Source organism: Marmota marmota, unplaced genomic scaffold, assembly GCF_001458135.2.
Source record: "Marmota marmota marmota unplaced genomic scaffold, marMar, whole genome shotgun sequence".
Taxonomy (NCBI): Eukaryota; Metazoa; Chordata; class Mammalia; order Rodentia; family Sciuridae; genus Marmota; species Marmota marmota.
Genome location: NW_025999968.1, coordinates 48,410,989 through 48,436,221, shown reverse-complemented (window position 1 = coordinate 48,436,221; position 25,233 = coordinate 48,410,989).

The following is a 25,233-nucleotide window of genomic DNA, read 5'->3' as shown; positions in this document are numbered from 1 at the left end:
CAAGATGAGGAAGTTGAAGCTGGCGATGTGATGGATGCTCTTTCTGGGCTCACAGAGGTAATGAACAGGAGAACGATGATGAAGACTTAATTCTTGCCTGTAGTCAAGAACTGGCTTCTGGTCACAGTAGAATTTCCATTACCCTGTGTCCATTACTGTCATCTCTGTCTCTCCCTGCCTCCCCCAACTGTCCCTCCCTACCCACTAGCCATCCAGCTTTCCTTCTCTTCACATACCTATATGGTGACAAGTTGATCCTGTGTTACCGATACATAATTTAAAAGAGATTTAAATAAGAATTCATAAGTATCATACCACATTCTGATCATGCAAGTATGTTTCTGCCCTATTTCTTTTCACAATAGAAAAGAGATTACAAGACAGTGACTTGCAACCAAACATGTTATTTATTTATGTTTCTAAAGTCCATAGTAGTATCTGTGGCTCAGCATGTTCCAAGTTAGATTTTAGGAGCCCAGGAGGATGGGACTAAGGTCAAGAAAAGATCAAACTGTCCTGCTGTCTCCTTCTGCACCTCTCCAGGGAGTAGGGGAAGCCTTCTCCCTCTGTAGTGGACTTTCTTCAGGCCTCTTGAGTCTTGGGCATAATTACTTTAAATGGCTAAGAGGAATTTCCCGAAGGCCCTGTCCAGAAACTATTTGGAACTTTGAACTTTCTGTTTGGCTCTGAAATTATTCTTTAAGTTTCTTGCATGGGATAGTCATGGTTTTTGTTTTGTTTTGCTATTGTTGAACATGTTTATTTCTTTCACTTGTTCCTTCCTTAAGATGAAGATCCCTCTGCAACAAATATCTTGGGGCTAGTGAGTAAAACTTTGAATTAAATAGTTTCAACAGCAATGCCTCTTATTGAGACCTTTCCATCCAATCATTAAGAAACTGGTGTTTTCTTGTTAAGTTATAGACATGCTTAACAGGCTTTCTTTTTGCAAAAATGTCAACTTTTACCTAAATATTCAAAATTTTCAAGGTTTCCTGATTATAATTATAATTAATCTCTCAGGTTATTTTAATAATATTTTATACCCATAATTAATAATCTTTGTATTCTACTACATTTACCTTATTTCTGTATATTGTTTTACCTTTTAAAATTTATTCTTTAAAATTAAATTATTTTTAATTAAACTGCTGAAGAAAATGTTCTTTTCATCTGGAGTATTTTCTGACTATCTGTATTTTTCAAATGGAAAAGTGATTGATACAGTATTTATTAAATTTAAATGTCCAAGTTATGGATGGTTAATTATTTCATGCAGCTTTTTAATCTGATTGTTTTTTAATACCAGTCAGGCAAATCAATTTTATGGAAAAAAATGGTAGGAAGGCTCCACATTTTAAAATTTTACTTTGATTCTTATAAAATCACACTACTCAGGACATTTTAGGACAATACTACCTGAAAGGTAAAAACACCTGCAGCACTGACTTCAGCTGACATGATTTACAAGTATTGCTCTGGTGAGAATAAGGACCATGGTCTGTGTATAGATACACACACATAGAGATACACAAATGTAGGTAAGAGGAGCAGATGTGTACAGATGCACATGCATGCACATATACAAACATGCACATTTCTCATGTAATCAGCTTAAAAAGTCTGGTTCTTATTTCCTCGCAGGCAATGGAAGAGTAGAAGTATGTTCTCCTTCAACTCACATATCCCATATCCCAAGGGTTGGCAGGGCTAAGTATCTGTAAGGGTAACAAGTGAGTAGAGTGACATTATGTCAATACTCTTCTCTTTTTATGGAATGACAATAGAGAAATTACATTTTTATGGTATATTAAAGCAGTATTGATGTTTAATCAACACATACCGGAAATTTCTCTACATAATGGTATGGAAAACAGAAGACAGTATAGAAGAAAAGAAAAACAGAGAGGGCTAACATACTGAGATTTAAAAGTCAGTATTACTATAGCTTGACCTAGACTATACCTACTATTATCCCATTTTAATAGAATTTGAAAAACAATTTTATGTGTTGTATTAAAAATAATAGTTGATATTAACATTTTAGACTAACATGTTATTAATATTATTAACTCAAATTAATATATTTTCTGATGCTGAATGTCATACCAAAATTCAGGATTTAAATAATTTGAGTGAAAATATGATTCTGTCTTGTCACTTGAAAGTATTGTCCTATTGTAAAATACTATCATATTTGGAGCAAAATAAAGACCTAAATAAAGAAACAATATTCTAAATTCTTAAAAATAGTGTGAATGCTTCTAAGTCATCAGTAAACAGTGCTCAACAAAGATCCTTAAAGGAACACAGATCATATTTTCAAAAATGTCATTATCCCAGAGTTATATAAGTTTTAATTTACTTTTGTTTTAAATAGTACTCACTTCTCTAAATTTATGTTTTTTTTTTTTTAATTTTCAAACAATTTTCTGTTAACATTATCATACTGTACAGTGGGACTCAATTTCCTTTGTCCCTGCATGCCTGCCCCCTCCCTTGTAGCAGAATGACTCTTTCCAGTGGAGTCATCTCTGTGCTTTTGATGGGGCTGAGTCTTCCAGCTCTCACTCTTTCATGATGTTTTTTTGCAGATTCATGACTGAGGCTTTGGCAGGGTATTACTAGAACAGGCCCTCAATTAATGTTGAGAGATTGAGCAGGCAACAAAAGCAAAAGTAGAGTCCTTCGTGTATTTTCTAATTGTAAAAGAAAGACTTGCTCTTTCTGTGGATTGTTAACTAGTGAGGAAACTCAATGTAGAGATGGCTACTGACAGCTTGCCTACGCTGAATGAAAACTTGAAGAGAAAGAGAAAGATGGAATTTTATTGAAACCATTGCCTGGTACATAAAACCATGGAAAGATGTTTAGGAATTTTCTAATAGTGATTAAATGATAGGAGAAAACTATAAATTTAAGTCATTAAAACTATCAAGTTAATGGAATCAATCAACTGCTTCCTTCACGAACACAAACCAAACTTTTTGTGGTGGAGTACTAATGACAATGAGACAGCTGGGCACAGTGGCACATGCCTAAAATTCCAGCAGCTCAGGCAGGAGGATTGCTAGTTCAAAGCCTGCCTCAACAACAGTGAGCCACTAAGCAACTGAGAGCTAGGGACATGGTTGTGTGCCCCTGAGTTCAATGTCTGGTACCAAAAAAAAANGGAATGGAATTCTAAATTTAATTTAATATTTCAATTAATGACAGCTCAAATTTTTAAAGTGTAAGCATATATATATATATATATATATATATATATATAGAGAGAGAGAGAGAGAGAGAGAGAGGAGTAAAATGGGGAACCTTCTTTATGGCATTGTAGGTAAAAGATCAAGAAAGGAATGTGGAGAATCCATGAGAGTTGAATGAAACAAAGAAAATGGAAGTAACAATGAATGCCTTAGAGAAAATAAAATTTATATATAACATAATTGGAAACTAGCTTCACCTAATACTTTTCCTGAGATGATTTTATCCATTAATTTCTACTGAATTCATTTTTGTTCTTGATATATGATTGTATCATGATATATATATATATATATGCTTACACTTTAAATTTTTGAGCTGTCATTAATTGAAATATTAAATTAAATTTAGAATTCCATTCCCTCCAAACTTGTATTTCTAATATGTTGTGAACATTTTAGACTTTATAATCACATACTGCACACGTATTAAGATAATTTTCCACAACAATATGCAATGGTTTTAGCCCATGAACTTTGAAATATCCTAGGAGGCTGCAAAGAGATGTTGTGGCTCATTTTCAGCTTGAGGAAAGTGAAATCATCAACTAGACAAAATGCTGTTTGTATGCTTGATGTTATATATCCCCAAGAATGTGGATGTACATTAGTATGCATTATTCTAGAACATTATCAGTATATCTAATATTTCATCAAAATTGTTTTTGTATGAAACAAAGTCACATTTTTATTGTTATTATTATAGTGTTTTAATAGTTAAAATTCCTCAAGTAACAATCAATGTATATGTCAACCTAATCTCATCTGTCAGTTTTCTAAGAGAAATCAAAAATATTGCTATACTTTATCTTTTGCTTTAAAATATTTATAAATGCGGTTTTGCCATGTGAACATCAATTAGTCACTTAAGTTAACATTGATGTACCTTTTATAGTTATACTGTTTTAGTTTCTCTTAATGCTATGATAGCACTAAAATTATTTTAATTCATGATGGTATTAAATATATCTATGGAACACTCCCCAAAGTTCACTTTTAATTAAAATTCCTTAAGAATTAGATAATTGAGCATAAGCTCATAGCATGGATACCTTCCAAGAACTAACAACAGTTATGTTAGTGAATTATGTTACCTAGTAACAAAAGCACCATAGCATTTCCATAACATTTTAATAAAACATCCAAATTGTCCTGAAGTTGTCAGCCAAATGCATAGGAAAAATACTTACAAATATTATATAACAACCTCCATGAAATAAGCATTTATTTGCCTCAAACTTTCTTTTGTATATTGTACTAATTTTTTACCTCATCCTGGAAACTTGTTAGTTCTCTATCAGAGTAGGCATGTTAAATAAAGACATGGAGAGAAGAAGGGGGAACTAACTGGTAATTTTAGAACAGAAGATTAGAATTTCTGAAATAAAGATATTTTCTTGAATGTGATTAATAGCCAAATAGACATGAGAGAGAAAAATAATGAATTTCAGTATAAATTAATAAAAATTACCTAAGGTGAAAGACAATGAGAAAATATATTTTTAAAAAAGAACCAACAGAGATTTGGGAATTTGTTAGGTAATCTGACATAGTCCAACATATTTGTAATTGAAACAGTAGAAGGAAAGAGTTGAGGAAACATATTTAATGAATAAGATTTGATATTTTCCAAACTTAATGATAGACATGCATTTTCAGGTATAAGATACTTAATAGATATCAAATAGGAAAAAAAAGAAGTGGAGAATACCATAGTGAATGATTGGAATCCACAGATAAAGATTGCCTTTTACAACTAATCAACATCAAAATATTACACAAAAATAGTAAGAGCCCCATTAATAACTTCTCATCATGGAAGTTAGAATCAACGGAAACAGGAAAATGAAGAAATATCTTTAAAGTGCTGAAAAACAAAACAAAATAAAAACTATCAACCCAGATTACTATATCCATAGAAGCCATCCTTCAATGATTAAGATTAAATAGACTATTTTCAGATTTAAAAACACAAGAGACTAGCCTTACAAGTAATTTTAAGAAAATCATAGCAGAGGAAAGATTGTTCTTAAAGAAAAAGAAGAAAGGTTTAAACAGATAAATATCTGGGTAGATGGAAAAAGACTACATATAAGTACACATATATGTATACATATATAAATGTTGTCTAGATTTATACGTACATAAATTTAATACAAGAAAGATCTAACATAAAGAAGATGATGTACATATTTACAAAATGTTAATATTTTAAAAAATTTAAACTCTTTTTTTAATATTTATTTTTTAGGTGTAGATGGGCACAACACAATGCCTTTTTATTTTTATGTGGTGCTGAGAATCGAACCTGGGTCCTGCCCATGCTAGGCGAGAGCTTTACTGCTGAGCCACAATCCCAGCCCTTAAAAATGTTTTTACATTATTAAATAAAATATGAAGAGTTAAGAATATATGCCACAAACTTTGTTCCAGTTGGGGAAAAAAAGTGGAGTTAAAATCAAAGAGTAAAATTTACTTGGAATTCTAAAGAAATATATTGAATAATAAAAAAAGAAAATGAGATCAAGAAGATAAGAGAAATAAAAATTGAGAAAAAAAACAGAAAATGTAAAAAAGCTGACTAAAGTCATAATCAATACTCACTTTAATTCTTAACTTATTAATCTATCCAAATAGATGTTATTTTAAAAACTAGGATGACAAAACAAGACTAACCATATGCTATCTACAAAAGGCACATTTTTATTTTATAGACAAATACAGGTTGAAATTCAATGAACAGGAAACAATTTAAAATGTAAGTTCCAAACATAAGACTGAAAGAGATATGCTATAAAAATTTCCAAGATAAAAACAGAAAAATAATTTCCTAAATGGTAAATTGTCAATTCATCTGCAGGGCATAGATAGCATCATGTATGTATTTCAACTCCTTTTTCACATCGGTCATAGTTCAGGTGTAGTTCTGATCCATAACATCTTCATTCATGGTCTCTATCTGAAACAATGGCAGATGTCATATCACAGGGACAAAAGAAGCAGGTCACCTTCGCTCACATTTCATGGTAAAAATCTTCTTTGATGCCTATCCTTGAGTTCTATGTAAATTACATAACACTCCAGCAGGAAAAGATTCTGAGTATTTATGAAAAATGATAAAAAACTGCCAACTCAGTAAAGCTTAGGGAAAGCTAGAGCTGGAACAATAACAATATTGAACCCAATATCTGTCATGAGATTACTTTTAGGTATAATAAATTCTAGAAATATTAATGCATTCTAAACAAAAATCACCAAAATTTATAAGTGAAGCTCTTCTCCTTTTATTGTTATTTTAGCTGAAATATTTATATAAAAAGGGTGGATTTAGCACCATAATTTTTCCTTTTAATAATTCAAGTTTTTGTCACAGGCAAGTTCCTCATCCATAATATTTTACTTTCCTAAATTCATAATTGTTAACTGGTAAAAGTTATCATAAAATGCATAATTTTAGAAATTAATCGTAAATAATGTTTTTTTCCTCAAATAATTACTATATTTGCGAACTTCATAAATAGTAACTAGAATGCTGAAAATATCTGTGACTTTTAAATTGTGATTTATTTTATTGGTGTAAGTGGCTAGCTATAACATTGCTAGAAATCATTCAATGACTACTTTACTAATAATAGGAACTATATTGCCTTCAGTTCAATTGGTAATTGCACATCGAATAATGCCAGAAAGTCACTAGCCTGGGTTGACCTGAAAATGTCAAAGTAACTCCATTGTCTGTGATTAATTTTATGCTATACATTCAGCACCAATTTTAGGTAAGCTATTAAGGAATTACAGATGTCATCACAGTGTTTGGAGACATGCAATTTTATGTTCCCAACTTAGTCCTCAAATAGTAGCTGTACAGAAGTAAAACAGTTACAGCTTTGAACACATAAAATGACCCATAATAACCGATTAGTTGTTCTAATTTTGAATGGATTTGTGTTTCTAACAGGAAAAGTGAGGATTGCCTAAAATTTGTCTAATTGAGGCAAGCAATACATTTCAATAAATTTTCTCAGTAAGCTCAAGAAAATATAATGCATGGTGAAGCTGGATCAAGGTGAAGTGAAAACTCAGAGTTCCTTTGGAGCCAGTATAGGACAACATGTCATCGCAAACTATCAACCTGAAAACATTGCACTTAATTATACACCTCCAGTAAAAGTATACTTACTGGCATGATACCTGCCATAGCATAATATGCCAAGTATACATTTTTATGTAATGGATTTGGAATGTGGGTAGATCCTGCATAACTGTCATAGTTCTTCTCACAAAGGTGGGCTGGTCTGAATTTGATAATAGCTACTATTGGGCTTGCCTGTGCTAAGCTAATAATTTAGCTTCAGCTTGTTGAGTCTTATTCTTCTGTTTTATAACCAAAGCCTGTTTTTCATTTCCATATAGAAGTTGACCAGCCAACTGCTTGGGTGACAAAGAGAAGGTGCCTCTGGGAAAGTTGTTAGAACCAGGCTGTAGCATTGAAAGCTTTATAAATCTGTTTGGATTCAAATAAACTGAACATCCTTAATCCAGAGCTGGAATCAATAACCATGATTTATTTATTTTTAATCTACAACACGAAGGATGGTAAGGTTTAAAAACTGTGATTTATTGTGTGTTTGTCGTGCAGTTTCATTTATCATTAGATTTTTAAGTTTAAGGCGTCTCCTTTCTCAGTGCCTCCAGTTTTTATTTCTTTAAAAATATTTTTTTCTAAGGAATTGCTCATATTCCAAATTTTGAATGGTATTCCTTCCAATGTAAAATGGGGTTTTCTTGCCATTCTCCACTTCTGTCTGCTAGAACTGGCTGAATATCAATAAAAAATAAATAGTGTTATTTCTTGAAGGCTAAGAGATAAAAGCTATTTGAAAATTTTCAGATGTTTCCAGGACTCCTCTAAAAGAATCTGAATTTAACAAGTTGAGAGTCTAAAACTGGGCTCTGGGAACATATTTATCAGTTTGTTTGTTTTAGTACTTCTATAGCAAGTTGCCCAATGAGTACATTGTTTTAGGACAAAGAAGAAGTTTAATTTCCAACTTATTCTACTAATAAAACCTCAGCAAAAAGATTTCTCAATATGTATTTTGCAACTTAACCTGGAAATAGAAAGTAATACAGAGTTTAATGGGATTATAGAGCTTAGATTATACATCATTTGATAAATAGAAATTAATTAGTGAAGTTTATAATTTATAGACTAGACAAGATACAAAGATTATTTAATGAAAAATAAACCATGGTACTTCAGTCAACATTTTTAGTAGAGCAACTGTAACATCATCCAGCAATAATATTAAATTTCTTCATTCATGTCAAGTACATTTACTGAGTATATTCTGGATAATAGCTTGTCAATCACTGTGTACAATAAAATACTCTGTGTTAGAGATGCATTGTCATTTTTGCAGTAAAACTTCATATCAAATAGAGGCATCTTAACTTTATAAAGAGAAATATGAGAAAAAATAAATTTAAATATAATATTTGTGTAGTTTATAAGATACTGGGCATAAAATGAGTAAATGATAATATTCATGACCTTAGTTATCCCATAAGGACATTTAATGATGTTTCAGGAAGTTAGTCATTAGTGTAATAGAAAACGAAAAAAAAATTATTTATATGTATATTTACATATATATATGCATGTATATATGTATTACACATTTCATCACACAAGGAAAATAAAACATTAGTCTAATGAAGCAAATTTAAACATGCACCCTGAATACTTTATGATAGTTTGACTAAATGTTATGAAGGGAAAAGGAAAAGAGGAAAGCACCCCCAGTTTAACATATACACTATGCTATTGGCATTTTGTGGGTCATATTGTGAAAAAAAATATGTAATAAATGCTCTACTTGATTAAAATGATTCTGTGAACGTATAACTAGAAATCAAACTGTAAGTTATAGTTACAATGCAAACTATAAATTATTCAGATGATAATGGAGTGGAATGCAATGGAGCAATATAAGAATTAGAATAGATACCATCTAAAAGAAAATACAAGCCAAATGGATGAATAATTTGTTTTTCTATTGATTTTACTAAGTTAAGATTTCCATCATCTCTCAGGGAGTCATGACTGGTCTTTCTTAAATTATAATTGTATTGCTTTTATATTAGGTTTGGGTAAGAATCTATAATACTATATATATTTAGTTTCATCATATATAGCAGTTCACTTGTCAAATAGATTTCTTATTTTCATCATTTTCTAATTTTAAATCCCCTATATACATGCACAGAAATATAATTGAACTAAAAACTAGCACACACAAGAATATTGTATCCATGTCAAAGTAGGAGAAAGCAGGCAACCAAACTTTTAGAATAATAACTTTTAAGTTTATTCCACTTTTCATGTGGAATGAACAGCATTTTTATCCACTCAGTATGTGTTTAATTGGCAGCATGTCCCCAGCTCCTTAATGTGCTTTGGTCACTGTTTATGACCATCAAGTGACAAGGATTTGTCTCATTTTGCTGTTCTTTCCTAATTTTTCCAGCAGTGCTTTTTCCAGGCCAGTCTCCATTTCAGGTTCCTTTATTTTGCACCTTCATTTAAGAACCTGTTATGTTCTTCCCTTTTTAAACACTGTCTCAAAAGCTTATGTCTCCAAAGTACCTTATCTTACACATCTCATGACTGAACATTACTTACATCTTTGTTCCACTCCTGCCTTTTCAATTTACTTCCTTCTCCTCCAACAGAACAATATTCACATAAGATTCTGTTTCCTCAGGCATCTCCTCTAATTCTGGTTCTCATCTATCAATCAAATCAACTTCTTAGTTTACTTTTGTCTATCCCAAAACATAAACAAAATCTTGACGGCAGCTCATGAGACATCCATCTCCTGGTCTCTTTCTTTCAGCAATAGAAGGAACAAGCTGGGTGTTTGAAATTACAAGAAATATGTTATGCTGTTCACCATGCAATGCAGGGCTTAATTTCCTAGCATCTATGGCTAGAGAAGAAAAATGACAATGTCATTCTCTGTATTTCTATGCCTTAAAGTTTGACACTCAGACCACAGAAATTGCCCTGAGCTGGTATCTTTTTATTTTCCTTCCACTTTCACAAAACTCCATATGAAAAACCATTATAGAAATCTAAGACTTAATCCATTTTCTCAATTTAAAAGCACAATGATGAAAGTATTATATTTTGATATTTGCCTCTTGCTCATTTAGAGATATGAACAAGCCACTAACTGATAATTTGCTTAAAAATGGTGCATAACTTCACTTTATATAGATTAACAAATGTCCTTCAGAAACTCCTTTTATCTTTCTTTTTGTCTACCTATAAATATATGAAATATTTGTAAGTAAATACATAAATAAAATCTTAAGTGTGATAAAATAGTACAGATGTATCTATTTCTCATTTAAGTGTTGAGCATATTCAATTTGGTACAATTCAAAGTAAATTTGTGCTTAATTCACACAGTTGAATCAATTACAATGTGCTGGTGAACTATTTGAGATATTTAATAAAAAATATGAAGGATAAGAAGAACTTTAGGTACAAAATATTTTAATTCAGTATAATAAAATGATGTGATGGGTTTTCACATGTATATTTAATTAGATAGGTTTGCAGTGAAAGAGAATAGAATATTCTATTAAAATAAGTTTAAAAAATACAAAAATTCTTAAACAATATAGACAATATTTGGTTCACAAAAATAGGAGCCCAGGGTTGGCTAATCATTTGATTCTGGCTCTCCTGCTCTGAAATTCTTCTCACTGCCTCTTTTGCAACAAGGCAGCTTCTTTCTCAGGCTGCTAATAGCTCAAGACCTGCATGGAGCATGACAATTTGTGGAAGAGAAAACTTACTTTCTAGTAACTTGTTGCAAACAGAGCAGGGAACAAAGAAAGAAAGCTAGCAACAGAAAAAAACAATGCAAAAATGCATTTTCCTCATATTTTAAACCCATTTTCCCAGATGTCTTTGCCTGGATAAGTCATGTGACTATCCTTCCTGAACCAGTTCCTATCATCTGGCTAATGCCATGTGATGATTGGTCTAAGTCTGATTTCATGAACCAATCACTAGCAAGGGGCATGGCTTAGCTTTAAGACAGAGGAAAACAATCAGATAAAGTTGGTGGACCTAGATTTCTCTGCAGTGAATAAAATGGCCAGGAGTTATAATTACAGGTGATTTCTACTCTCCATCCAGTGTGTCAACCCTGACCTGCTTTCACTAGGCATACTTATTTTGTGTGTGAAAGAATGTATAGATATTTTTATAATTTTTCTTCTTTTATTTATTTTTTGGGGGGTTACTGGATATGGAACCCAGAGGGCAATTTACTACTGAATTGTATCCCATGTTATTTTTATTTATTTCTTTATATTTTGAGACATGTTCTTGCTAAGTGACTGATGGCCTTGCTGAATTGCTGAGGCTGGCCTAGTACTTGCAATCCTCCTGCCTTAGCCTCCTGAATCATAGGGCATATAGACATATGCCAATATGCTTGGCTATTTCATTTTTTTTTTTCTAAAACATATAGAGTCTCTAAGAAAATGTGTGCATGCATGTGTGTGTGTGTGTGTGTACACATGCTCCAATATATGTAATTAAAATTCTAATTCATTTCAATTGTACTACCCCATTTAGTCTCATCTGAGGTAGTATTATCATTCATCTGTTTAGACAGATAACTATATTCATATGAACAGAAACATGAATATTGACATGGATCTGACTATCCATAACTAACTAGATTAAATCCTTTAATCTAGAAGTTCCTTTTCCAGAGCAAGCTGAGTTCTGAAAAGTTATTTGTTTCGAATCTTTCATACTTTTCTTGCTCTGGCAAAGCTTTCTGGGTTCTGCTAAATCCAGAAATTCCACTGAATCGAAGATAAATCAGTCCTTAAAGCTGTTAGATGTTCCTTTGGCCTGACTCTGATGTTGGGTCCATCACTGTCTAAACAGCTCCCGTGTGCTGACTTTGGTTGCCCTTGTGGCCGTGACTCACCATGTCTTGCTGTTGGCCACGGCATTATGGAAATTTCTGAGTCTGAAGCTCGTGATGTCCCATAGGCTGTTGACCAGGTTTCCTGTGGTCTAGACAGTGGCCTGAGGGAGAATAAGTTGAGTTAGTATCTCTTCCCTGAGCCATAGTATGTAAATATTGGATTGCTTTTTGAAACAGTCTCAAATACCTTCAATGTGTTTGTGCATAGCTAACATCTCAAGAGGTCATACGACTGGGTGTTGAATTTATGCTTATTGTTTAGTAAGGTAAATTTTGGAAAGAATTTCATAAAATACAATACTTCAACTGTGCTGTCTTTAATTTTTCTATAGCAATCATTTTATAAGTATAATTATCACTCAGACAAATTAGTTGAAAAATTTATAAGATGAAAAAATTTTCTAATATTTGCAGTGGTGATTTTCTTTTATTTAAAATATAATATTGCTTCATGACATCTTTCTGCTTATTTACAAATCCATTTATACTAATGGTTGTACTGCAAGAAAACCAAATTTTGGTTTAAAATGAACAATCATATTAGAGCTGAAATATGCACTTTATAAAATCATCAACTTTAAATTTCCTTACTTGCTGTAACAATCAATTTGTTATAGTTTTATTTAAGCAAATCCTTTTAAGGAATATGTAAGCTATCTAAATCAAAGTACATTTGAATGTCATTAACGTTTCTAAGTGAAAAAACAAACATATTAGTCTCTGCTCTTTGGTAGGGTAGAGTTTTCATAGGGAAATGGATAGATGTACAAGTAGACATATTTAAATCATTTTTATAATTTTTTTCTCGTTACTGTGAGATCATGTGAACTACATAATAGATCTCTGTTTTTTTAATTAAGGTATCAATATATTCTCCTCAATTTTTATTGCTTTAAATTAGTGTTAAGTGTTTCTTGTTTCCCAGAACTTGAAAGAGAAGGCAGTGGAAATTCCTGTATGCAGTCAGGGAATTCCCCTCCTACCTCCTTTTGCCTGGGAAGTACCAGGAAGAAATCTTTACTTAATTTTAAGGACCACACCTTTTTTTCCCAGGAATCCTGTGTATTCTTTAGAGACCCTGGTATTAGAATCAGCCTGGGAGCATGTAGAAAACTTCAGTGAATCACTCCACCAGCCAAAGCATTGTTGTTTATGGGTCTCAGATGCTGCAAGCTTACCATTAGATCAGTGTAGTATGTAGGAAGTGGACCAGACTGAGAGTCCTGGTACTGTCAAATGGAGTATTCTATGTAGTCTTAAAAGGAAAAACTAAAATTTATTGACTTTCAGATTACAGATGATCAGAGATATTAAACTGGTTTCATTCAAACACATGGCCCCAAGGAATTCAGTAGTGAATTCCCAAAGGCTCTAAGGTATGGAGATTCATCCTTTCATTTTATTTCCTGTATATTCCAAGTCTTCACATGTTATTTGTCTAGGAGAAAGGTTTACTTGATCTAATCCTCATAATTACTTTATTTCTAATTGTAATTTATGGAGCTATGGAATAGCAAAACACCTTTTTTAAAATTTCTTGCTTAGAGTTATAATATCTATTCTTTGTGTTTATCAGTCTCCAGATTAGAAGTTTTTCTGCAAAAGCTTTGTGTGGTACTGTGTACCTACTAATCTTTTCACATTTCTATAGTCACTACATAATATTTTTTTTACCTTGGGAAACATTGTGATAGTTATAATATTTAAGAGCAGAGGAAGTTGCTCTCAACTTTATGAGGTAAAGTGTTTGCGATTAATAGTTTTGTTTCTTTCTTATTTCCGTGAAACAAGGCAATTAGTCATAGCTGTTTTCATAACCCTAGGACACAATTCAAGCTTCAGCAGGTTTTCATCTTCCCCACGCATTATTAATCTACTGGCTAGATCGCTAAATATTTGATCATCTAGCTTGTGGTTTCCCTTCTTGCTTCTGTGAAATTGAGTACAATATTACAATATCGTAATGAAGCTTAATTGATTTGAACTGATGAAGTATAATTGCTTATAAGTTGAGTCTGCTCAAGGGTGAATATAACTTTGCTCTATGACTACACCACCAGTAAAACTGCACATCATGTTCAACCACAAGAATGGAATCCTAAGTAGAATAAGTATGTATGACATGTCAAAATATACTCTACTGTCATGTATATCTAAAAATCACATTTTTAAATTTGTCACATATATTATAATCAGTGGAATGTGCATATAGAAGTAGTAACTGAATCATTTTGTAATAAATACAGTTATTTTGATAGACCTTCTCGATTGCATTACCTTTAACCCCCCCCCCATGATTGTATATTGAGGGTAAGAGAGTTATCTTTTCTCTTCCAGGCATCAAGAGCAACATTACTTAAGAAATATCATCTATACCTGCACTTGATTTCTATTTGAGATTTGAACATGAGGTCCAACTTGATGATCTCATGTCAATACAAGACCCTTTAGGAGTCTTGGCAAAGGGTGGAAGTACTTTTTAGAAGAAACGTGAATGGTTTGAGGACAGAAGGTAGACTCTTGTGGTTTTTCAAAGCAAGATCACAAATCCACTGATGCTTTTCCATCAAAAGGTGCAGCCATGCCATTTTCCCTTGACTTTGGACGAGATGACTGCCACAACAAAATATAGCAGAGCAATATTTTGCTTCTGAGGCTGTTATGTCATGAAATTCTACCTTTTTGTTGAAGCATGATCCCGAGAACTTAACTCAATTAGGTTGTTGTAATGAAATAACACAAACTGGATAGCAAATAAATAACATAAATATATTGACCACAGTTCTAGGGTCCATAATCAAAGAAAGGACAGAGTCAGTATTTTATAAGGATTGTTTCATTATTTATCAATCATGTTTTGTGCCCAAATTCTCACATGGCAGGAGGGATGAAAGAGCTCTTTGGTGCCTCTTCTATAAGGGTACACATTCTTTCATGAGAGCTCCATTCCCAAGGCCTTGTCATTTTTCAAAGGTCCCATTCCCATCTCCTAATGCCATTACCACGAAGGTTAAGATTCAGCACAAGAATATAGGTTTCCTGATAGCAACCCAGAGCAGAAGCTTCGGTTGGCAGCTCCAGCCAAGTCTGGTCTCTGAACTAAGCCAGTTTGCCAAATACAATTTCAGAAAGATTCCAGATGATTCCAGGGCTCAGGCACTCCCAGACATGAGGTCTTCCAGTTAGGTATCCAGATATCATGAATAAGGGACAACAAGCCATTCCCGCTGACGCTCTGCATTCCTGACCTACATAATCCATGAACATAATAAGTTGTTCTTTGACACTACTGTTTAGTTTGATGTGTCATGCAATAATTGGTAACTGGAACACATCATCAGCATATGTCAACATAATGAAGATCAGCATCTATTTACCCATTTCAACTTTAAAACTCTGATTTTAAGTTTGATGCATATTTCTCTTGGAAATGTTTTTTTAAAAAACTTTTTTTCCTTACAACATGACGTAAGTTTCTAAGTAAACAAGTAAAAAGGATAACACTACATGCTGTTTTAATAGCAAATATGTAATGTTAATCATGAGAATTGAGTTTCTTAGGGCTTGTTTACTTTCAACACCTAGAAAATAGAAATATTCGGAAAGGTATTTTAATATTCAGTTGTTTTTAAGGAAAGTGACAGCTGATTCTGAATAAACCACTTTTTCTCTACCCTGTGTTTTTAAACTCTTTTTCTAACCCTTATCTCTACCATAAATTATGTGTGCAAAATGTGAATAATATTAAAATATTAAATGTTAGAATCTAATAGTATTTTATTTAGTAATATGATATTTGAACAATGTAAATATATCAAAGATCGCCACCGTGATTCATTTTGACTTTCTGAAATTTTTATATAGCTGCACACACATTTGCTTAGAATCCATTAACTTTGGATTGCACTAAGACAGTCCTTAGAAATCATTAATAACAATCCAAAATAAAATTAAATATTGGTTTGAAAGATATTATCTAATGATATAAATTGGCATTATCTGAACATTCAATAAGCATAATCCTTCAATTTTCTTGGGCATGAAAACTTTTCATTAGCAGTAACACTAATGTTTACTTTGAGGAAATGTTTGCAAAGCCACATGAAACTTAGGGAAGGCACGCATGAGGCCAAATAGATGTACCTTTCTCCTTTTATTTGTTTTGACAAATGATCTGAGGCATCTTTCAATATCATCTTTAGAGTTAAGTTTTTATGTGGGTTTTCAACACCATCTTCTAATATAAGAATTGCAATAGCATTTGTTAAAAAAATAGGACTTTCTTTTGTTAACTGAATATTAACCTCCAAATCCCACATTTGAAAAGTGTGCTCAGAGGGGAAAAAGGTTATTTATGCATGGAGTAGGAAAGAATTGGGATTGCATAAGGTTGTTTGGTCTTCTTCAAAATCTGACTGCTGGCATTAATAAAAATTCAAATTCTTTTGGAACAATCTATTGTATATAACTCAATTTTAATTATTACAGATTGATTTCTCTTCATGAAAGTCAAAATCATCCTAAGTGATTATGTGTATCTCACAACTAATAAATCTTATTGTCCAAAGTAAATTTCATTTTAATTTATCAAAACATTGTTTTCAAAACCATCATTTTTTATTCACCTCTCTACCACTGGAGACAGTGCTACATTTGTCAGTGGCAAGAAATACTAAGGAATGTTCTAGCTGTGCCATGTTTTATCAGCCAAGCTCCACTCCAAATAAGTTGAATAAATAGCCACATACCTACCTACTAACATGCATATATATCATGTCTTTGCCAAAATAGACATCATATTACAGCACCAATTATATTTAAGTGACCAATATAAAGAGTATAAAAGCAAAATAGAACAAAAAATAGTACTTTTAAATACAAAGTTTTATAATATTTACATTTTTTGTAAGAAAAACAATATGTCACATTCTAATAGGTTAAAAAAAGGTTCTAATACATTTAGCCATATGTTTAACATAGAAACTTTAGCAAGTTTTTTTTAAGTAATTTTCATCTTTAATCTTCTTCTGAGGGTTTATGAAGAGCAAGGATTTGGTAGAGCACCAATGACAAGCAGGTGCCAAATGTATATTAGCAGTTTTCTCTGTTCTAAGTGCAGATAAAAGTTTTGACCATTCTCATATACTCTGGTATTTGAAAACAATGGACATTATCTATGTACTTTTAAATTATGTTGAGCTATTATTAAACTGTTTATAGATTTAAGTCAGATATTTAAAATAATTTTACTTACATTTTAAAACAAAACATGTTGAATTTTCTAAAGATCAATGTTGATAACTATGATGACTATTATAAGTTAGAAAAGTAAAACTTGTAAATAAAAAGTAAATACACATGAAAGGTAAATAAAGAAATGTATTTAATTAATTTATCATCATGCTGAGTTATACACATTAAAAACAGCAGAATTTGCTGACTGATAGACTATGATTAATCAAATTGTACATTTAGAAGGAAGTCAATTAGGTGTCCACATGAATCATTCCATTTTGTCATCATAATATTGGTGGCAAATATACTATTCCTATTTCAACATTCATCAATTTTATGTAGTATTTATTGTTCTTTGCATATAAGATGAGGATACAATTATAATTTCATTCACTTTCCCCCAATTTCCCCCAATTTTACATGAGACATTCTTAATTCAAATTAATTCACTCATTCATTCATCCCATCATTCAAAAACATTTCATGAGAATATACTCTTACTATTGCAGGTTTTGGGTTCATAATGGTTATCAACACCGATTAGGTGCCTTCTCACTTAGAATTTAAACTTCATAGAAAAAGATGGTAAAAACAAATGAATAAAGCAATTAGATAGTAGCAGGACAGAAACAACTTTCTTTGACATCTTCCAATAGACAATATTGATGGTACTGTTTTGGGGAAGAGTCAAGCAAAGCCTTTCTTAAGAGGTATGATTTGACACAGACCTCTAATTTTAGAAGGATACAGTTAGGTGAAGACGGAGATTCTAGAGTGCTAGGGGTATAGGGAGCTTCAAGCACGTGGCTATATTCCAAAGTTGGTAAAAATATGGGAAAAAAGCTTTGGGAAAAAGAGCTACAGTTTGAGGTTCACAGTAATGTGTTGCTGTGCAATGGGAATATGTACTGAAAGTTGCTTTATTAGGCAAACCCATTGTTCTGTTAACATCATAGAGTACTTAGGCAAGCCTAGGTGCTATAGCTTATGACACACCCCAGCTATTTGGTAAATACTACAGGACAAATGGCCCATCACAGATGGAAATGTTCCTGTGAGGTTCATGGCTGAATATTGTATTTACACAAAACTCTTGAAACATCACAACAAACATGTCAGTAGGGATTCTGGATACCAAATTCTAGGTATCAGGTGCAGATTTTTAAGATGGAACTCATCAATGGATAACATCAAATCAATGAGAATAGTTTAAAACAAGTAAAAAGGAATAGAGAAAATCACATGCTCTAGTCCTTTGGGACTCTGATTTAAAGGTTGGATAGAAGGTGAGATGTCAGTAAAGCAATCTAGAAAGAAAAGTTCTGCTCTTTCTAACAGTTGAATGAAAATAGGTAACTGAGGTATTCTACAGATGTTTTGCATTTGACCATTCCTGGATTATTTTGTGTTCTTGGTGCGTATTCACTCAGAGCCTATTTTCTCTTGTGATAGAAGAAGGGAAAGATGATTCTCTCCAAGCAATGATCTCCTACTCGTTTTAGATTATAATTGCTCTATTCAGGACTCCCTCAAACCAAAATAATGCTCTGCTTCAAAAATGCCTAGAATTGGTGCAATGCATTAATAACTTACTTCTGCATTCCAGAACCATGTTTTGGATTTACACATCTTAAAATAAATTTTCTTTATTTCCACAGGATATTGGGAGGGAAGAAGGTAAATACCTATGCTTAATCTGTCACTTTCCACTAGTAGTCTAAATGTTATTTGTATAAAATAATTTCCTGGAAAGTACTATACAGTAAAAAAAACACATATATCCTGCTGTATAAACTAAGTAATAATTTCCTCCTGGAAATTGAAATTGAGGATAAGTAATTGAGTAAAATTAACACTTAACTAATATGTTTTCTTTCAAATTTATTAAATATTTTAGAGCTTTTGAGGCAAGATCAGCTCTTTTAACCTCATAGAACCCCTTTATTATAATGTTTACTGGAAATAACTCTCCTGGTTATACTTGGAAATTGTATTTTCGTCTTTCTAATTATACTAAAATATAAACCATGTTTTATTAAATTACCTCTTTGAAAAGAGAACACATCCATCCTTCTTTACTGAATGAACTGTTTGCTTTTAACATTTTGGATAGTATACATCTCAGTAACCCAGTGTTCTTTTAAAATTGTAGGGAAAACAATCATCAACACAACTACCACAGACGTGGCTTTAGATAATGCTATTGTTAATAATTAGCTACAATTCTGTGAGCAAATTCACCTCCATGTCAAAGGAGCTAATTTAACACTCTTCATGCAATTACTGACAGCATTAGAACCCATGAAATGTGCTACAGCACCAAGCACACAGTAAGCATGCAATCCATACTTGCTGACTCTTTCTAAAAAAAAATCAACACATCTTCATGGGTTTCTAGTTAGATTAATTTGTTCATTAGGTATTTTCACATTGTGTTGAAAAGAATCTCAGAATATGATATGAAATCCATGTACAAGGTTGATGTTCATTTAAAACCATATATTTTGTTCAGATCTTTTTTCATCTCTTTTCTGGCACTGCCTACCATCAGATGATACACACCATGAAAAGTGAATTGGTTACTGAGCTTTTCCAGCTGTGCAAAAGGAAACCAAATTCCATACTTTTAAGGTGCTATGTATAAGGAAAACACTTTTCGTGGCAGGTAAATTAACTATCTCCAGGTGAGTGGCTGTATTTCAAATTGCTGTTAAAATGATTGTGACACTAATGAGTGTTTAGCCTTGGAAGCAGGAATAACTCATTACTTTGTGACTGGTTCTCTTTGGCCTCTTATTCTTTATGTGAAAAAGGAAAATTTTCCACATGATAGGAGTTGATGTTATCCAGCATGAAGCTGGCATGGAAGCCCACAGTGTGAACAGAAATATGCCAATTCTCATTTAACCTATTTGTTCAATAGCATTACAGCACAAGCAAGTTATTTTACCTTTCTTAAGTCTCAGTTCCTCATCTGTAAGACTAAATTACAAAAAAGTTGTAGGAAGTCCATCTTATTAGTGAGTGCATTAACAGTTAATTCAACACTAAACACAGAGCAAGCTCACTACAAATGCTATAGCTGTTCTTGTTCTCGTACATTTTTCTGTTCTATGAAAAAGAACCACAATTCAATGTCAAACTTCATAGATACCTCTCCTGGTTTGTACTTGTCAAAATCCTATACACCATGTTTAGGTATTTTACTGGGTAATCTACGGCTGTCACCCATTAGTAGACCAAAAATAAAAAAAAAAAAATAGGTAGTATCTGAGGGAGCTGTAGTATCCTGTCATCTTATAACAGTCAAAAGAAAGAAAGTTTACAGGGGGGAGAAATTAATGCATTTCATATGGTATTTTTGGTTGCTAAGATACCATGTCTACCACGTCTTTTTCTTTTAGGGTTTACTTCTGTGTGAAAGACATATACTTCAAGATCCTCCCAGGAAAGAGTATATGAAATGAATTTTGGATCCATTTATGTCTCAAAAGACCTTTATTTACTTTCATACTAGATTAATACTTTGATTGGTATGTGAACTTCCCATGGCTGCTGCTACAAGTTACTACAGACTTAGTGGTTTACTATAATACAAGATCATTTGTATTGACTTGGACACTTTTGCTTTGCAAAAATCTTATCTCAAGTATGTTTTCAAAAGGGTGCCTTTGCTTGAACCCCCCGTCCCCGCCCCACACCACTATGACATTCATCTAGAATGCTAACACTGAGATTTTGTTTTTCAAATTTATGTTTATATGGATGTGACCCTAAAATGACATTGATCAGTTTAATTTACTTCTGGTGTGGTCCAGTGCACACACTGATAATTTTTTTCCTAGGAAGGATGAGACCAACCAAGGAATTCATTTTTTCCATAAATTCCTCTATAAACATTCTAGCATTCTTTGTTCTAAATTTTCTGTTAACTCCACTTAGTAAAATGCCTGTGTTGCATTAAATTGCTGCTTTCTGTTTCCTTCTCTCCCATAGTTCCACACCAGGGGTGGTAGAAGATGAGAAAATACGAAGGTATTAGGCTTATGGAGGAAAATCCATAGAATTAGTCTTAAAACTATACAAACTTATTCTCATAGAATTATCTGTTATGACATTTTTAGCTTCCAGACACCTCCTACATTTCTTTGCTCATAGCCCCATCCTACATTTTTAAAGGCAGCAGCAAATGTCTTCTCCCTCTCCACCTTTCCTCCCATCATCAATATTATAGATTTTTTTCTTATCTTTATTTTTCTGTGTCTCTTATAAGGATCTTTATCTTTGGATACACCCACATAATCCAATATAATCTCCCAGTCTCAAAATTCTTAAATTAATATCCCCAAATCCCTTTTATACACAAGGTAGCATGTTCTCAGGTTTCAGGGATTAAGGTGTAGTTATCTGAGAGGGTCATTAATATTTTACCATCCTCTATCCTCTGATCTCCAAAGATTCATGTGTATGCCAAAATGTACTCATCCTTTTCCAAGGTCCCCAGAATCTCAAGCCATAAGCACATCATCACAAGTCCAAAATGACATCTGAATCTCATCATCAGGAAAAGCCCACATCTCATCCTGTCAATCTCCCAAATAATCTGTGGGCGGGGCTCTCAGTATCATATGATCTAAGACAAAATTCATTTCCATCAGGGAATCCATGAAACCCTGAAATATCTTATGTTCTAAAATTCAAGCATAGGATAATAGTACTAGTTATAATTATTTTTTAGAGTAGACTTGATTTTTAAAAAGGGGGGAGGGGGAATCACAAGTTCTAAGCAATTTCAAAATCTTGCTGGACAGATAACCTTTTGTGACTCAGCTCCTGTGCTAGAGATGCTACCTGTTTGCCCCTGGATAGTTTTGTTATCTAGTTTTTTATCTAAGGAATTTGGAAGATAAACAGCATCCCTTCATTTTGTTCTCTCCCTGTCCCTATTTTAGTCCATGCTGGCAATGAGTATGTTTATGGGCCTAACAGTCTCATGAATCTTGAAAGTGTCCCTTGTGTGTTTCAGGGATTCACTCCATTAGATCAGAGGCTCATACACTGATCTTTGAGGGATAATGCCATCTCTTATCTTGGCTTCTATTTAGGTGGTTGAGGGGATCCATGAGTCACTTGTCTAATCTCTTCAAAGAGACACATGCTTACTTGAATACTCTGCCCTTTTGATCCTTCCAAAGCACTAGTGAAAGGTTTTCCAGCTACACCCTTGGCTATCTCTCCAAAATATTCTTTCCTGGCAATGAATCTCCCAATTTTAGTGTCTCTGCAATCTGGATAGGCTGACAATTTCCCAAATCAAGTCCTGTTTCCTTGACAATCCTTTTCTTGGTCTCTGTCTTTGCTCTCAAATTTTATTATAAGCAACAGAGAGAAACAAGGTTCTAACTCAGCATATTGCTTAGAAATCTCCTCAGCTTAGTCTTCAAATTTGTTACATATAAGCTCAGCTTCTCATGTAATTATTGTGTGCTATTCCATCTAATTCCTGCCACAATATTGAGGTTCCCTTTTCCTCTAGGTTTTGGTAACATTTTCTTCATTTCTCTCTGAAACCTCCCAGCAGTACCTTTAATTATATTCTCTACCAATATTCAGTTTGTGATGCCTTGGATTGTTGAGAGCCACAGCCAAACGGCCCCAGCAAACTTCCAGCTGCCAGCTGATTGGCTCCTCTGTGGTGATGCTCATTGGGCTATTTCCCCGCCCTTTCAGACCATGAAGCTGCTCATTGGGGGACTCTTTGGACTCCACCCACGTGACCCAGCCAATCAGCCTCAAGAGCAGGAGGAGTGGGGGGTTGAGAGGCTCACCGGAATCTGGTGGTGGCAGTTGGGCTCTGAGGGAATTCCTGAAGAGCTCTTGTGGTGCGGTGTGTTCTAAAAATAAAGTTTGTTTGTGCTTTGATAAGTGGCTGGTGAATTGTGCCCAGCCAGACTGCAGCATTGGATATTCTCTGAAATGGATGAGTATAGGATGAGTGGGAAATTTCTTCTATCAGGATTGGATAGCAGCACTCCCTGTGCTAATGACCATGTCTTTCTAATGCAGTTTTGTTTTCCTTTGTTTATTATGTGACCTGCATTCAGAGGCTGGTATCTAAATTATCATGAGGATGTTAGGCCTCTTTAAACTTCTTAGAAAATATACTTTTAAATTATTGACAATTTTGTTTATTAGTATGTTTGTATTATCTTTTTCTTTTTACCTGAAGTTCTTTAATTTATTTTTGAAACCTATTATTTTATTGAAACCTATTTTTTGAACCCTATTATTTAGTTATTTGGTTATGAGCTAATCTCATAATAATAAAACTATTTTCTATTAGTTTACATGTCATTTCTTTCTATTTTTAATTTCTATTTTTTAATTTTTTAAGGTTTCAAGAACTTCTATTAATTTTTTTTAATTTTTCATTTAAATGTTCAATTCTGTTATTTCTTTTGAGCACAATATCCTCTATTTTTTCAGGTTATTATTTGCATATAATTTGTATTTTAAGTTTTTCCTATATCTGTGTTATATATGATTCTCTTTAACCTACTTTTTTTGTTTGCTTTGATATCTTTCATTTGTAAAATTTCCACAAATATCTGGTGATCCTTAATTGCCTATTTAAAATTTAAAATGTGGCACTAAAATACTCTTTGAAAAGTGTACATGAGTGGAACTTGTTGATTAATGACCTTTATTACCATGATCAGGTAAGGTCCAGCCATTGCATTATAGCAAGTCGAAACCCTTAGTATCAGTTATCCCTCTGAGTCCACTTATTATCCCCAAAGAAGAGTTTTCTATCTGTTGGTGAACGTGTAGTGAGGGAATGGTAGGCTTTCTTTGCAACGCTGTTTTTCCATATACCTTTGCAAAAACTCAGTCACAATGCCTCATGTTTAGTGTTCCTGAGGTAAGAGCATTTACAGCCCAGTCTCTCCAGAAGTAAATTCTCTCAAGCTTCTTTTTTTTTTTAATATGTTTTTTAAATTTTCCATGGACCTTTATTTTATTTATACGTGATGCTGAGAATTAAGTCCAGTGCTTCACACAGGCAAGAGCTGTACAACCGAGCTATAATACCTGCCTCACTGCCAACTTCTTTTTATCTTTCCTTATATGAATAAAGTTAGTTATTCAGTGGCAGGAAGTTGGAAAGGAATTGGAAACCCAGGTTTCTTATACATATTTTTTAGCTCTTGATCTGATTGTGATCCCATATCATCTATCCTCCTTTGTTAGAGTCTGTAAACAAGTCAGGATGGCGCCTAGCAAATGTTAGAGTCTGTAAACAAGTCTGGATGGTGCCTGGCATTTTGCCAGAGGGAGTGGTTTATGAAGTAACACCAGCGAGCCATTAAGTGTGGAGATTCCTTATTGGTTGACTGCTGTATCGAGTTTATGTTAATTAAGATAAGCTGTGTGGAATGTATATATACCCCTCCTGTCCTACAATAAACGGCTCCCACTCCTGCTGTATCAATGTACACAAGTTGTTCGTCACCCCCTGGTTATTTTGCTGCAGCCGTACTGCGGCACTCCTTATGTTCAGACATATCTGACATCTTCAATAGCTGATATTCTTAAGCACTGGTTAGTTACTAGTGAATAATGTGATATGGTAGATTTTATAAGGCTCATCCTTCAACAACAACAACAACAAAATACCATTTATTATTCTCCACTTAGTAATTGATAACTTTATTCCA